Source organism: Herpailurus yagouaroundi, unplaced genomic scaffold (assembly GCF_014898765.1).
Source record: "Herpailurus yagouaroundi ecotype Mexico unplaced genomic scaffold, PumYag 164, whole genome shotgun sequence".
Lineage (NCBI taxonomy): Eukaryota > Metazoa > Chordata > Mammalia > Carnivora > Felidae > Herpailurus > Herpailurus yagouaroundi.
Window position 1 is genome coordinate 42,351,929 of NW_024412405.1, and position 6,308 is coordinate 42,358,236.

At 34.8% G+C, this 6,308-nt stretch overlaps 1 non-coding gene across 1 annotated transcript; it reads left to right on the forward strand.

Annotated features, from left to right (window-relative positions):
* The first annotated feature begins 1,913 nt into the window (after positions 1-1,913).
* LOC121037980 (U2 spliceosomal RNA) lies at positions 1,914-2,109 on the forward strand. Its single transcript, XR_005794090.1, has one exon. It is a non-coding gene; the product is annotated as a U2 spliceosomal RNA (small nuclear RNA).
* The last annotated feature ends 4,199 nt before the right edge of the window (positions 2,110-6,308 follow it).

Below are 6,308 nucleotides of genomic sequence, written 5' to 3' on the forward strand. Positions count from 1 at the left end.
ATAGATGCTCAGTAACATTGAGAACTTGCATTTCTGAAGCTAGGATTTAATACCAATTCAATGTGACATCCTTTGATTAAAATTTTTTCAAAAAGTTTTATAATTCTCCTCATAAAATAATGCAATGAGTTATTTTAGTACAATATTTGCACAGCTTTTTAAAAATCAGATCTCAAGGGAAAAGTTGTAGGGGACAGTATCGAAAGATCCAGTTTGTATATCCTTAAGCATTTTCAGCCCCTGGATAAACTAAATTCAGGAAATGATCATCTGTGGTTTGTTTTTTTTTTTAATTTTTTTTCAATGTTTTTATTTATTTTTGGGACAGAGAGAGACAGAGCATGAACGGGGGAGGGGCAGAGAGAGAGGGAGACACAGAATCTGAAACAGGCTCCAGGCTCTGAGCCATCAGCCTAGAGCCTGACGCGGGGCTCGAACTCACGGACCGCGAGATCGTGACCTGGCTGAAGTCGGACGCTTAACCGACTGCGCCACCCAGGCGCCCCAGATCATCTGTGGTTTTTAACATCACAAGTGAAGTATACTTCCTAGAAGTATACAACTCTAAATATAAACTATTCAAAAACAAACAAAAAACCCTCTATCCTCAAAATTAGGAAATAGCAGAAATGTTCTGTGAAGATCGCATAAGTAAATTTTTGGTTTGGTGAGCCATATGGTTTCTATCATGACTGCTCAACTCTGCCTTTTCAGGAGAACACAGCCATAGACAATAAATACATAAATAAATGCTTGTGGCTATGTCCCAATAAATCTTTATTTGCAAAAATAAGCTGCAAGTTGAATTTGGTCACAGGCTATAGTTTGCCACTTTGTACTCTTCATTTAACTAGCATCTTCAGAAAATGCAAGAAACAAACAAACAAGTTAAAAAATTCAAGGAGGAAAATTAGCAAAATCCAGACTCCAGTAGATACTATATGGCAAACATCTTTACATTTTTTTTTTCGAAACACATATTGCAAGAAACAAAAAAAAAAAAAAATGAAGACAGAAGGGTAGCCTACATATTAAAAGACAGTTATAAGACTTACGGACTAATCTAAACGTAGGGACTTTACTTGAATATAAATCTGAATAAAGAAACTCTAAAAACAAAAGACTAGTAATTATTTTTAAGTGTGATAATGGTATTTTAGCTAAGATGCACATATATATGATTTCGTGAATTTTGATGGTATAGATTTTAGATATAATAATGTTAGATTAAATAACCTGATGTCTTTTATTGTATTCAACATAATCTGTGATAGGGGAAATGAGTGTGAGAAGTAGTTTTGTTTCTTGATGAAACAAGATAGGCCAAGAATTGACAATTGTTGGAGCTGGATGACAGCACATGAGTGTCCTATTGTACTATTATACTTTGTATATATTTCAATTATTCCATAATAAAATTTAAAAAATAATTTAAAAATGCATACAGCAACACATAATAGGGGTACAATGAAGTTAGTTACATGGATAGATTGAGAAATACTTTTGACTAGAATTGTGTAGGATTATGTTGGGTTTGACTTGGCAAAATAGCAAAGTTGACAGGTTTGTGGATGCTGTGTTTTTCTTTTCTCTCGCCTACCCCCGACTTATTCAACTACTATTAACTTCCTCATTTTTTCCCTTCCTTCTTCTTCACATCCAGGCAATCTTACCTGAACAATACTGTCCTACAGACCAAACTCTCAAGATTTTTATTGTTAAATTATTCTGATTTTAGTTAAGTAACAATTTGAAAGAATTCTGAACTAATGTCAGTTGAAAATGGTAATCTTGACCAAAAAGTTCATGACACAACTGCTGTGTATTTTTATTTAAAATCAAAAGAAAAAAAATACCTTGAATGAATGAATGTTAGAAATCTCAGGCAACATTTGTATTAATAGAAGATGGTGATCGCTTCTCGGCCTTTTGGCTAAGATCAAGTGTAGAAGATGGTGAGATACTTGATAAAAATGAAGACCTTTTATGACTTCTCAAATAATATTCCTAGAAATGTATAGATATTCTTTAAAATAGTGTGTGTGTCTGTTCTAAGGCATTGAGTGGGTATACCCATGCTAAGAAATGGAGTTTGTACATCCATATGAAGAGACTGACATATGACACTCTGTATGTCCGTGCTAAGGAATTCAGTGGTTAGGTCCACACTAAAGCATTAAGTGGGTATGTCCATGCTAGGGCAATGAATGGATATATGCATGTTACAGAACTTTATTTGGTAAAGGTTAGGGTGAGTTTTTGATACTTTACTCTGTCATGAGGATAAGAAAATCATCAGGATTCCGGTTTGGGTTAAGTAGTTCCTGTCTATGAGGATGCAAAATCCCACAGGCACAGTGTTCTAGTGTAATCCTAAATGAAAAAGAAAGGGGAGGGAGGGTGGGGTACTAACTAGAAGCAGAAGAGAGCAATTTGTTCTGACATAAAAAAAGGCATTTTGTTTCTGTGATTTTTCTATCTCTGTGATTTTCTGTGATGCAGCTTTCTTTTTCACTGGTCTTTGTTTTTCCTCACCTAAAACAAATGCTATGTGAAAATCTTAGCTGTAAGTAAGTTTAAACTCAGAAAATTTTTGTTTGAATTTCTGCAAATTTTAATAAAAATTTAGGATGAACTATAGTTACAGTAGGTTTCCTTCAACTACAGGGTTTGCTGATTTATTTAATGTTTTTTTATTTCCTTACATTTATTTGTGGAATATCTGATTTTGAACAACTCTCTAACTAGAGCAAATAATTATGTAAATGAAAACTTAGATCTTTCAACACTTCAAAAAACAACAAATTTAGTTGCTACTAGATACTACCCAGAATCAGTTTATTCCAGTATAGTTCGGCATTTGCTAACAAATGAAGAAGTCAGGATGCTTAATTTATTGTAAATCTACAGATAAATTATAACTTGGCCGATGGTATCTTTTAATGGCCCCAAGAGTTATAGCGAAAAATTAGATGAACCAAATAGTCAATGGCAGGGGCATTGCTACTGCAATATGGATAGGGAATAAAAGTTTCTCCAGCTCCAAATAGTTAATTTGCATCTATATGTGCAAGGCACTGTAAAGAGGGCAGATCATTTTATTTCCTTGGAGCTTAGTTTGGTGCCAGAAAAGGAATTTTATGTGCTGAGTTGACTAGTAAAATCTTTCAGGTACGGTACTTTCTGCATACTATAGAAAAACATCAGACAATTTATTTTCAGGAAGACTTCCAAATGCTGCAGCATTAGCAAAGATTGAACAAGGGGCAGTGTGATCTTAAGCAAACCTCCCATCTCTCTAAAGATGTTTGTGTTGGGAGAAATGATCTTTGAAGTGTTTGCCTGGAAATGTCATGAGAACAGATAGTTACCAAGCGTTGGTGGAACTATATGTTGGAAAAGGCACCCCAACAATGCAATTGAGCAAATGAAGACAGGGTGGCAAGAGGGATGCTTAACTGTTAACAGAAATCTGATAAGCTCAAGTTAGGGATATTATATAATTTGAACTGAAATGATGTCTCTTATGACACATGATGTCATACACACACAAAAATATTGTCCCTTGATAATGTAAAAGGGAAAATTAAAATAAACCCTTTAGAAGAAGCTGTAGTTATTTTCGATATTAATTTTAAAATACTTCACGTGAAACAGTCAGAAAAGTGTATTAGTGACTTTACTTTCTCATCCAGTATTGTAAAAAGTACCTTTTCTCCACTATATACTTTAGTACGTAGTTAGAGGCTCTTATGCTGATATTATTAAAAATTCAGACTTTGATTTGGAATTTCGGAACTTATGACATATATATTTTATTTAGTTATTCTCTTAGAAGAGGAAAATGTATAAAGAAAGAATAACCTAAGGTTACTTCCTATTTAGTGTAAGTGCCTTGATGGTATAACATTCTATTTACAGTGGTTGGTGCTATTGGATCTAATTAATATGAAATGTGAAAAACAAACAAAATATAAGTCAGAACCTCTTAGCCAGAAAATATTTTTCACTTTGTCACTTTACCAAGTATATTCACTTGTTTATTTTTAATTATAATCCCCAGGTTATACTTTGAGAAAGGAATTAAGGCAAAAAGAAATCAGAATACTAACTAAAGGTCAATCAGTAAAATTGTGAGTGACAGAACTTAGAATAAGAACCAGCATTTCTGACTTGTAGTAAGCAATTCATTTTAAATATCCAGAAGAAACCATTAATCATTATTACATGTATTATTTGCCAGTTTCTATATAAAAGTTTTAGTTAGCAGAAGCATTTCTTGAGTTCACCTGGCACAGTTACTATTTTGGAAAATTGCAACTCTGTTTTTCTTGTTCTAATTAGTGTTCCTGTATGAGTCATTCAGCAAAAATTTTAATAATCCGTTCTCTGAATATTTAAACACAGTTATCCACAAAATGGAAAACTATCATTAAAGCACAATTAGAAGAGAATCAAGTTTAGTGAAACAACCATCTGAAATGTTCCAACAGCCTTTCTTTAGACAGGTAGATTTATGTGATTAGCAAAACAATATTAAAGAAACAATACTGGGTTTATAAGAATTCTGTGCAGAGAAGAGGATTTAGATCGGCTACCTACTTTAGTGGATTAGTGCATTAATCCCAGCCTCTGTTTAAAAACACTAGTGAAGCAACTTGCATAAGAGATAGAAAGACTATGGATGTTTCCATATAAAGGAAAATGTTTAAAAATCTGTAAACTTATGATCAAAATATTTTCAGAACAACTACAGTCTCAAGCAACCTATTGAAATTATGTCATCATACCCTTTCCAGTAATTTCTTACTACCAGATTCTTTCCTGTGGCAGTCCTGACTCTACCACCCAGGATAGCTTGGATGTTAGCAAAAATCAGAGGTAGTACGTAAGTGTTAACCTCAGCTGAACAGGCAAACTAAAGTTTATTTACCTTCTTCATTTAATAAAGAATTGAGTCTCAGAGATGACTGTGATGATTTAATGGAAGAGTATTCATTATTTTTTAAATTTTTTTTATGTTTTTATTTATTTTTGAGACAGAGAGAGACAGAGCATGAGCAGAGGAGGGGCAGAGAGAGATGGAAACACAGAATCTGATGTAGGTTCCAGGCTCTGAGCTGTCAGCACAGAGCCTGACGTGGGGCTTGAACTCACAGACTGTGAGATCAGGACCTAAGCTGAAGTCAGACGCTTAACCAACTGAGCCACCCAGGCTCCCCCCCAGAAGAGTATTCATTATTGACTGACACTCTTCATTCATAAAATGTTAGGTTTTAATGCAGGCTTTCAACTAACTATATGCAAAACTTAAGTCCTTTCTCAGAGAAAATTGTCCATTTAAAAATAATGTGATGGGGCACCTGGGTGGCTCAGTCAGTTAAGTGTCCTACTTCAGCTCAGGTCATGATCTCACATTTCATGGATTCGAGCCCCATGTCGGGCTCTGTGCTAACAGCTCAGAGCCTGCAACCTGCTCCGGATTCTGTGTCTCTCTGCCCCCGCCCCACTCGTGTTCTGCCTCACTCTATCAAAAATAAATACATGTAAAAAAAAAAATAAAACAATGTGAAGTGGCAGTGAATGTTCTTAATATATTATGTAAATGTGACATAATAAATTATGTTATTTCTACAGCATTTAGAATACTAGGAATGAATATGTTTTCAAATTTATTCAAGAAATTGTGATCTTTCCCACCTGCTTTAAGGATTATTAATGTAGAGAGAGAGGATTACCCATCATACTGCACAGATAGGGCGGCAGTGGAAAATGTTGCAATCCACACTTTGATATCAAAGGAGAAATTCAGGCAAACAAATTTAAAATATTTTGTTTACATTGCCCTGATCCAGTAAGGAGTTAAGTCATCTTGCAGATATTCATAAAATATGGAGAGATAATCTGAAAAAGAACTAAAACTATAAAGCACAAGGAATCAAGGAAGAATGGGGATTTTTTTTTAATTTTTTAAATCTTTATTTATTTTTGAGAAAGAGAGAGAGACAGAGTGAGAATGGGGGAGGAGCAGAGAGAGGGAGACAGAATCCTAAGCAGGCTCCAGGCTCCAAGCTGTCAGCACAGAGCCCGATGCGGGGTTCAAACTCAAAAACCATGAGATCGTGACCTGAGCCAAAGTTGGAGGCTAAACTGACTGAGCCACTCAGGCGCCCCAAGAATGGGGATATTAAATGAAGCCAGGAATGAAATGAATATATTCAGTGAATGTCCTAAAATCTTGCAATGCTTGCAAAAGATTCAGAGACAGGGCAAGTATCTCCTAAGAGAGTAGCTGAATTTCCCCACCA